Source organism: Oculina patagonica, chromosome 7 (genome assembly GCF_052425735.1).
Source record: "Oculina patagonica isolate OP01 chromosome 7, crgOcupat, whole genome shotgun sequence".
NCBI classification, from domain to species: domain Eukaryota; kingdom Metazoa; phylum Cnidaria; class Anthozoa; order Scleractinia; family Oculinidae; genus Oculina; species Oculina patagonica.
The window spans coordinates 26,777,783-26,788,080 of NC_135764.1; the positions used below are offsets into that span (position 1 = coordinate 26,777,783).

A 10,298-nucleotide genomic window follows, 5' to 3' on the forward strand; every position below is an offset into this window, starting at 1 on the left:
TAAAATTATTGTGCGATAAGTACAAAACTCGTACGCCCGAGTGGGTCCTGCACTACCCAGTCTTTCCTACGCAGTCAAACTCCTTCCAGTCTCTCTCAGTTGGGGGCCGTGGTTATGACAGGGAATGTTCTCTTTTCTAAAGGGGTATATAACTCACTATCGTTTTCGTACCCATACGTTTTCTCGATAAGAGATGTTTTCACTGCTAATGTATTGTGGAGTTCGACTTTAGTCCCAAGTCAACAATGAAGGGCCAAAATTTGGACAGAAGATCTAACTTCTATATGAAATCAAAATTCTACGCTGTTTACAGATTCCTGTTTTCCTCAAGGAAAATTTTATTTTTTCCGGAGTAGAGTTGGGGACTGCACGCAAGCTTTCAAAAAAACAGGCTTTGAAAATACGGACCTGAAAGGTCAGACTTCAGTTGGACAAGACCCCAAGGGATACTCGATTATCCTCGTACAGTCAAACCCCCCCCCCCCCACCCCCATAACCAAGCACCCTTGGGACCAGATAAGTGAAGTGTTTGTTTGTGGCTGGGACCATGACTAAGTGTCCACTTAGAGCAGTTTTCAACTGAGTGTCGTAAAACCAAAACCAAAGTAATTACTCTGGCCAATCACAAAGGACACAGACAATCCACTGAACCAATCAAAACTCGAAGCAAATACGTGTAGCCAGCACGAAGCGCGGGAAAACGTGCGCGAGCAAGTCACGATTGGTTTTGGTTTTAGTTCTGATTGGCTGAGAAAGTGGCGCGAGATTTTTAAGCCAATCACTAAGCGTAGCAATGCAAAACCAAAACACTCAAGTGAAAACCGCTCTATGGGAGGTTCAAAATGTACTGTTTGTATGCGGCTGGGACTGTGACTAAGTGACCGCTACAAAGGGTGTCCCTTTACGGAAGGTATCCTCGACTGTATAACAAACTACACGTGACCCTTCTGCACTTTAATAAAAAAATTAAAAAAAAAAACATAATTTCTCCTTGTTGGTATCGGTGCATTTCTCTCATTTGTGGTTCCGAGAACATAAGAGTACATCAAGGTAGAGCAGTTTTCAATTGAGTGTCGTAAAACCAAAACCAAAGTTATTACTCTGGCCAATCACAAAGGACACAGACAATCCAGTGAACCAATCAAAACTCGAAGCAAATACATGTAGCTGGCACGAAGCGCGGGAAAACGTGCGCGAGCTAGTCACAATTGGTTTTGGTTTTACTCCTGATTGGCTGAGAAAGTGGCGCGAGATTTTTAAGCCAATCACTAAGCGTAATAATGCAAAACCAAAGCAAACGCAATTACTTTCGACACTCAAGTGAAAACCGCTCTAATACCCTTGATGATTTTATAAATTCTCATCACCTGACTGTTTGACAATGTATTGATATTGTAAGGAGAAAATGGATGTTGATTATTTGGGACAATTGACATAGAGACAGGTGCTACGTCAAGGAAGGCGCATATTGAAGAATTTAGTTAAAGGAGCTATGTCAGGGGGATTTCGCAGATTTTCGGTCTCAACTGTTCTAAAACTAGTGGTAGGCAACTTAACCCACAAAAAACATCTTTGAACATCTTAAGGAAGATAAAACCTTAATTTGCAAATAGAAATCGAGCTACGGCTGTAAATATCGATTTTTGAACACGAGCGGAAACAACTTGAAAAGTAAGCCATACGTTTTCAAGTTGCAATCCACTTCCATCCGAGCCATCCGCCGCCAAAGACGCTCGTTAACAGTTTCAGTGCTCTAATATAGCAATTTTTAATAAAAATGGACTATTATTTTCAAGTCTTCCTGCAACACACAGATTTTGGCTGTTCAACATCTGGTAAAATCCGTGATATAATCCCTTTAAACTTTTTAACTTTTTCGTGTTTCGTAATCCGTGTCGATCGTCCTAAATCTTAACCATCCATGTTGCTTTTTAGTTTACTATTACCACTTTGGTGTTTTGCTGCCAAAGAAAATTACTTTTTTGAGATTTCTTCGGATTTGACGAAAATTCAATCTGTACATTTATCGTCCGCCCGCGAGATCTGGGAACGAGATTATCTGTACATAGCAAAAATATGATGCGAAATGGGCCCGTTGCATGATCCGGTCACATGGGGCAAAATCAGCTTGCTGGGATGCAAGTTATGCAGTGGGACATTCAAAACAAAGGAAGGTGAAGCTTGAATGGTGCGAGTCGGTTTGTTCTGAATGCCCCACTGCATTGCGTCCCAACACAGCTGATTTTGTACCATGTGATCGATTTGTGCAAAGGGCCTATTGTTCCTTTAAGTAATACCTCCTTAATTACTGACAAAAATATATGTAAAAAAGATAAAATTAAAAATCAATACCAGAAGACTAAAAGTCTCAATTTGCCAAGGTTTCTAACAAGCCTCCATCTTTGGCTTCGATTCGAAGTCCAGTCAATAGCATTCACGAGAAGGATTATTTTAATCTACTTTCGCTTTGGTGTTTATTGAGGAAATTCTAATGGGTTTCACTTAAGGAATAAATTAATAATAATTCATTAAATTGAGTTTTCTCTGTAAAACGTGTGCGGTAACGAAATAAAAAGCTGACCATTTTACTTATGCTTGAGTCCTGAGTTGCCACGCGCGGGACTACAAGGCGTCTCGTGCGTGTAATCTCGCGTGTCGATAGAAGACTGTCGCGTAAGTGAAATGATCAGCAACCTTCTCTTTCAAAAAATGTCTATCTTGTATTTTCATTACAGTTAAAACTGTTAACGTTTAAGGGTCTTAATAAAATGAAGATGTTTTTATGTTCTTGTGTGGGGTCAGTTATTAAAAAAAAATTCAGGGTCCTTTATTCAGAGAATTATTAACGTTGTCCACCGGATATTAAAGTGTAAGCAAAGCCAACTACACTATCCACTGGATAATGATTTTTACGGTGGAAAGAGTCGTCAATCCCTCGATCAACTGAGGCCGAATCTTGATCTTTGAAGTTCGCCAATTTTTAAGCGATGACGTCAGGAAAATGACGTCAGGAAATTGCTTATTGTCATCGCGAGACCGACCCGATCTTTTTGTCTGTTTCGGTCGAACAGAAATCAAGTTTAACTTGATAACAAGAAATCGCCGCGTAAAACACAAAAGCAAAATACTCCCGTGCAGTTAGAATGGAACACTACAATGTATAAACGAAAGAGACTAATTACATATGATGGGATCTATTAGAATTAGTAGACAGAAATTTCTAACTCTTATAATAATAAGGGCCGCAGTGGGCAAGAGACCATTTGACCTTTCTCGCAGCTTAAAAGCTAGCTCCCGCATATCGTATGTCGTTTATAGGAAGTCACACACTACAATATAACGCAATCTACTGTTGTTCAATTGAGCAAATCTACGAAAAAATGTATTATTAACTTTGCATCCTTGGCCTGTGAATTTATAACTTCTATTAATTCTGTATTTATTTGAATTCCATCATATCCTAACTATGCTATTGAGACAATCGCCAATATTGCTTCTTAGGTTTAAAAATTACACTGCAATTGGATAACAGTCTTTATCACGCCCTCAATTATGTTAGACTCTTTGTGAAACGTCATCGCTTCTGCATGCATTGCATGCCGTTTATTCTCTCCTCTTGCCCGTTTGATTTCCCTTGATCGTAACCTACTAAGCAAAGGCCCGGCTACCTGGTGCTGCAGTCTGGAGATACGTAAGCAAAAAATGGTTTTCATGTACCTTTTCTTATATATCGTCAAAGGGTACATGAAAAATTTCCATGTACCTTTCCTTATATATCGTCGAAAGGTACATGGAAATTTCCATGTACCTTTCCTTATATATCGTCGACAGGTACATGAAAAATTTCCATGTACCTTTCCTTATATATCGTCGAAAGACACATGGAAGTTCCCATGTGCCTTTCCTTATATCGTCGAAAGGTACATGAAAAATTTCCATGTACCTTTCCTTATATATCGTCGAAAGGTACATGGAAATTTCCATGTACCTTTCCTTATATATCGTCGAAAGGTACATGGAAATTTCCATGTACCTTTCCTTATATATCGTCGAAAGGTACATGAAAAATTTCCATGTACCTTTCCTTATATATCGTCGAAAGACACATGGAAGTTCCCATGTGCCTTTCCTTATATCGTCGAAAGGTACATGAAAAATTTCCATGTACCTTTCCTTATATATCGTCGAAAGGTACATGGAAATTTCCATGTACCTTTCCTTATATATCGTCGAAAGGTACATGGAAGTTCCCATGTACCTTTCCTTATATCGTCGAAAGGTACATGAAAAATTTCCATGTACCTTTCCTTATATATCGTCGAAAGGTACATGAAAAATTTCCATGTACCTTTCCTTATATATCGTCGAAAGGTACATGGAAATTTCCATGTACCTTTTCTTATGTATCGTCGAAAGGTACATGGAAATTTTCCATGTACCTTTCCTTATGTTTTGTCGCAAGGTACATGGAAATTTTCCATGTACCTTTCCTTATGTATCGTCGCAAGGTACATAGAAATTTCCATGTAACTGCTTATAAATGGTCGAAAGGTCCAAGCCCATCTTCTCCTATGTATCGTCCAAAGGATCATATACATTTTCGTATGCACTCGGCAAAGTAATAAAATACGTGGGCACTTTGTGTACCATTCTCATGTATCGTCACTAGGTACCCTTGTAAACTTCCATAGACATTATAATCATTTGAAATATTTTATTTACCTATACCAGTTAATTTGTCAATCCCTATCAAACGTCGGGATTGCCTGTTCATTCTGCGTCTAATATGATTATCGTTATTTTCTTGAAAATAAATTTTAAGGACAGGCTTACCTTTGCACTCTGGTACATTGCTCGCTATGGGTGATCCTCGTATGCATGGATTCAATGTTGGAGCTTGAGATGTAGGTGGATGTAATATTTCCTTAAAGATGAATTTCACCAATGTGAGTAGGTTTTCATTAGCAAGGGCGTGTACTCCTATTCCTTTGTAGTAAGCCATGTCATCAACAGTGTAGTTCTTGAGCTTGGTCTGTTGCTCAGTTGTCCAGTTGAAGATAAAGGTGATGTTCTGCATAGGAGCACTGAGAAGTAAGTCAATGACATCAAAGATGCTTTCGTTTTGCAGTGCTTTCAAATTCATTCCGTTGGATAAGATAAGGTCAGCCAGCGATGAATTCGTCAAGGCCTTCTTAGCGTCGAGGAACCGTTGAATAGATTTCCCCCAAACCAGTTCGAACTGTTTTATAGACATGTTATGTATAGTATCAGTGGGTACTTCTATAAGGGTCGACAAACGATCAGGATTCATGCCAAGAGCTTTGGCAGCCCTTGAGTAGGCATCTTTTACTATTGGAACAACCAGTTGAGACCAGTGCGATGGAAGAATTAGTTTAAACTCGTCAAGAGAGACATTTAATTCATTTGGTAGCAAATGTGGGTCAAAATCGATTCGTAAATTGAGCTGTATCAGTGAATTCCACAGAATGTCCAGATTATTACAGTCATCACACACCTGGGATGAGTTGACGTTAAAAAGACTGAACGCTTTGTTCACGAGCTCGGTGCGATAGTCATTTAAAAGTGAGGCATATGAATTTCTTGGAAGGGCTAGTAGCTCCTCTGTTACCTCCCTAAAAGATTTAAGCAGCTTGATGTTGTCTGCGGTATCTGACGTTATGGTAGCAACATCGTTCAGGGATACTGCACCTAGAATGGGCCAGTCAAGAAATGAGGCATTCACGGCCCATGCAATCTTTGTCCAAGGTAGGTGGAACAGGTCTTCGAACATCATTAACAGGCTGACGTTGTTCTTCACTTCAAAATTGAATTTCGTAGCCATCTCGTCGACAGGTATAGTCGCTGCAGCAACTACCAATGCAACCTTTCTACATGTCATGTCCCCGTTGTGGCCCAGCATTGAGACTATGATGGCATATGGCAGTTCATTGAAGAGATCATTCATGGCGATTTTACAATAAATAGGAAGTTACACAAAAGTGTAGTTTCCCAGTACTTCAATGCCAACTGAACTAAAGTTATAGAGCAGCAAGAGTTCAGATTTTGTGAGGTTGATCCTATTTTCAACGAATTCCAAAACAGTAACATCATGCAAATATTCGCTTGCAATTCCTATCGAATTTATAATCTGTAGCACCGATTCTTTCTCCATAGCGTTTTTTCCTTTCAATAGTCTGGAAAAGGCGTTGTCCCATTTTGATTCAACCTCAGCTAGTGTGAAGCCCTGAAGGCTGTCACTTGTTTCTTGCAACAACATTGCGAAATTGTGCGGCGTTACACCAAGCTGCCGTTGTTCACTTTGAATAATCTCTGCCTTAAGAGGGGGGATCATCTCTGGCCACTCAGTTGGCGAGAGCTTACCGAGATTCCCGGGTTGCAAATTCAAAGCCGCTTCTAGGGATTTCAAAGACACGTTGAATTTGGCTTCGAGGTATTCGAACAACAATGGAACAACTTCTATTGGAAGCAATACATCATAATGGGCTTTATCTGTGTTTCCAAACAGGATAAGCTCGTCTTCATTCGTGTTAAACAATCCATAAAGAATGTTCAACGTTGGTCCCCGATTTTGGTTTACCTTCACGCGAAGAGCTTGATCGTTTACACTCTGCAGCTGCACAGACCTTTCAAATATCTGCAGCAGCGTTTTAGACATAAACTCGCCTGCAGTTATGCCACTGACCTCCTTAAATGTGTCCTGATTAAGAACATAGAGCACAGTCCAGTCTTCCATCTTTAATCCAAAAGCCCAAACGTTTTGTCGCCATGGTAGTTTTGTCAACGTTTCCACGAGATCCACGAAGGGAATGCTCGAATTTGCAAGGGTACTAAATGCTGTCTGTAAATAAGACATGTTTTTGTGCCGAGCTTCGACGTAAAACCTCGTATTTGCACAAACGGCAGGAGATTCTTTAATTCCAGTCAGCTCTGCTGTAATGTTGTATGGGGTTCTGTCTTTGGTAGCGGAAGTGTCAAGGTCACAAAGGCGAGGCAAGTCGCTAAACATTATCCCTCCAAGAATGAACAATTGATCTGAATTGAGATCGTATACCAGTTTCAGCTCAGTGGAATTAAAACCACTCGCTGACAACAACAAGGAGAGAACTGACGAATTAAGATAATCAGCATTGGAGACAGAATTGTTGGCTAAATACCAGCTAATAGGATCATTCTCAAACTTCATCTTCTTTTGCTTCACATCGTGAATTTGAGTTCTTATAAGCTCCTTTAACTGGGCAATAGAAAGCTCACCAGAGTTATAACCTAACAACTGAAACAATCTTTCGGTCGGTATTTGTAAGTTGGCGGCCTCTATCGTTACCACGGCGTCAATAATGACAGAAATCGTGTTATTCCACTTTTGTCTTGGTAAATTGTATAGTTGTTCTTCGGTTACCTGTACAGCTGAGATGATATCACTTAAATTCAGCTTAAAGTAGTTGACAGTGGCATTAAAAAAGCTTTTGAACAGGAAAGCCGACGACGCATTTTGAAGTGACCCCTCAGGTACTTCATTCAAGGTGGCAACATCACTAAAGGACAGGTTGAATAACTCCTTTAACGCATCTCCAATGAATGCACGATAGGCCTCCGTCTTGTTGTCGAGGGTGTTATTTTCTCTGAGCTCAAAGATAAATTTGACTGACTCACTCATAGACTCGTTACGCAAAGCTTCCACTTCATATCCAGAGATTTGGGCAAGCTGCACTAATGTTACGGAATCCAGAAATTCCCAGTCTGACAAAGAGGCATCAAAAGCCCAATGAACTGCATGCCACTGATGGCTGGTAACAGTGGTGAGAATTTCCAGCACCGTCATATCTTCTGTGATGGCCACAGAGTCGCTTTGAAAAGAAGAAATGGCTTTCCCTTTTATTTTTATCAATACTGGACATGGTGGGGACTGGTTAATTGATCCAACAACTTTTTCAGAGGCGTCAGGCAAAGTCATGTTTAAGATGGCTTCGACTTGAATGTCACACATACGATAAATCTGATTCAGTGTCGTTCGGTCAATCGTCTTTGCTAGTTCGGCGCTTTTATTGTACAAAATGGCAAATTCGTGAAGGGAAAGGTTGATTTCTTCATTTGTTAAGACTTTTGTTAGCGTACTCGTGCCGTAGGAAGCTTCCGCGAAACCAGATGAATTAAAAATTGTGAATGTTGTGTTGGTGTCAAGAATTGCCTTTTTCGGGGGAAAAGAAAACACAAGCCCCTCGAACGTGCTGAGGTTGAGATTGAGAAGTTCCTGCGTCTTTATCTGCACTAGCTGTGCCAAGGAATCCACTGAAGGGAGTTGGAGTCTTTCAGTAAACGCCAAAGCGCTTTCGGCGATCATCGCATGTACAACAGTCTCCCAATCGCCTGGGTCGTAAGAATGGGAGAGATTGATAGCTGGAATGCCCAGTCTTAATGCAACGTTATCAACAGCAAAAAAGAACTTTTCACCCGTGTTTTTCAGAAGTTCCTGCTGGAAATCCGACGGTTTCAGTACCAACGCAACGTTTTGTTTGGAAAAAGAGCTGTTAATGTCTTCAAATGGAATTTCATAGGACCACTGATGGTTGAAGTCTACCAAATCCGCAGCGGTGAATCCCGATTGATAAAACGGTATGGGCAATCCATCTAAAATTCCTTGCATATTTTCAGAATAAGCTTTTTCCAAAGACCAGCCATTCAGAGACCTTATATGTTCAGTGGTGACTTTAAAATGTTTAGGATCGTTGGCTAATTCACCCGGAAGCAGGGTTTTTATTGGCATATAAAGAAACGGTAAAGTGTACTGTCCAGCCGCCGAAGTTAGGAAAACGAGGATCAGGAGAAGGCCCTTCATCCACATCAGTTTTGAGTGAGCTTTGGACATTTTTGGTGACTACCTGGCCTGAAAATGAGGGATCTAAAATAAGCAATAGCTACAGTACAGGCAATAAATTTCGTGACCAATTGAAACAAAATACCTACTGGGTCGTGAACAAACTGTTCGTTTACTTCAATCACAAACGCGCAGTATAAGAATCATTAATAATGAACATGATCAGAAAATAGGTTGCCTTTTTCTAGCCACAAAACCATGTAAGCGGAAAATTGTTATTCATAGCCAAACCAACTCAGCGAATTGGTTTGAACAAAAGAAAATGGTTTAACATACCTAACATGCTACTGAATATTTAATTAGTAAGCGACACATGGACAATGCGTAACACCAGGAAATTAGAAACTGTCGCTTATTTACCATTGTATACCACCTCTAAATTAAATACTATATTATGTGCCACTAGAAACATTTTAATTCAATCTCCAAATGCCATTTCCGTTTGCAAAGCTAGTAAAAAACACTTTTAAACCTACAAGTAAAATGTTATTTCCGGGAAGTAGGCAAGATAGCACTTTGCTCCACTCAAGAATTAGCCCATACGAGCTTAACTTGTTCTTGTTATAGTTTCATAGTTTTATAGTTAACTAAGAAGTATATACAAACGTAGTTTGACCGCACCTCAACTTGAAGCAAAACTGAAATGAGGACTTCACTCACAAAAGGTAAACCAGCGGAACTTTGCCAAATGCTTCCAAACTCCTTTATAGGCACGTATTTTCTTTTGTAGAGCCAAAAATACTTTGAACAATTGTTATCGATGTTATGTAGTTTTACAAGCGTCAACCTCAGGAATCAGACGGAAAGAAACTTCAATCGCAATCCCAGCCTTCTTTCCCAATTGACAAATTTTTGAGAGTTAAAATTAAAACGCTCAATTAATTTGCATATGGTTATTTCACTGTTCACCAGGGCGTCGCTGTTTTATGTTTACGACATTTAGTGAGAAGAAGTTAATTAAAACGCTTTAAGTTCCGGATTAATTCATAACAAAATCCAATGATAATTGGCTTCAGGGTTCATCCTTGATAACTTCGCGAACAATTGACGTGATTCACTTGAAAGAACGCCAATATATAAAAGTCAAACCGTCAACACTTTTGTAAGTTATGCAATTACGTAAACAGGGAAAACGTTTAATTGGCTTAAAGATATTTTTACTACAATGAATTTTTGAAATTATTTAACACTTCCTTCAGGGCCTTTTCCTTCATTAAATTTGCATTCCACCACCATCTGCTCGGTCATTGTTTTCTTTTTTTTTTTTTTTTTTCTTTTTTTTTTTCTTTAGATAATTGACGCCTTACTTACAATAATAAGTACACTTACAATAACAGCTAGCACAATACTTACAATACTTAAACACTAATAAAGACAACACTAATACACAAAAACTGGATTTTTT

At 39.5% G+C, this 10,298-nt stretch overlaps 1 pseudogene across 1 annotated transcript; it reads right to left on the bottom strand.

Moving 5' to 3' along the window:
• Window positions 1–4,552: 4,552 nt before the first annotated feature.
• Window positions 4,553–9,738, bottom strand: LOC144660391 (uncharacterized; annotated as a pseudogene). Its single transcript, XR_013572084.1, has 2 exons — window positions 9,515–9,738; window positions 4,553–8,902 (listed from the first exon to the last, which is right to left on the bottom strand). The product of XR_013572084.1 is annotated as an uncharacterized LOC144660391 (transcript).
• Between the last annotated feature and the right edge of the window lie 560 nt (window positions 9,739–10,298).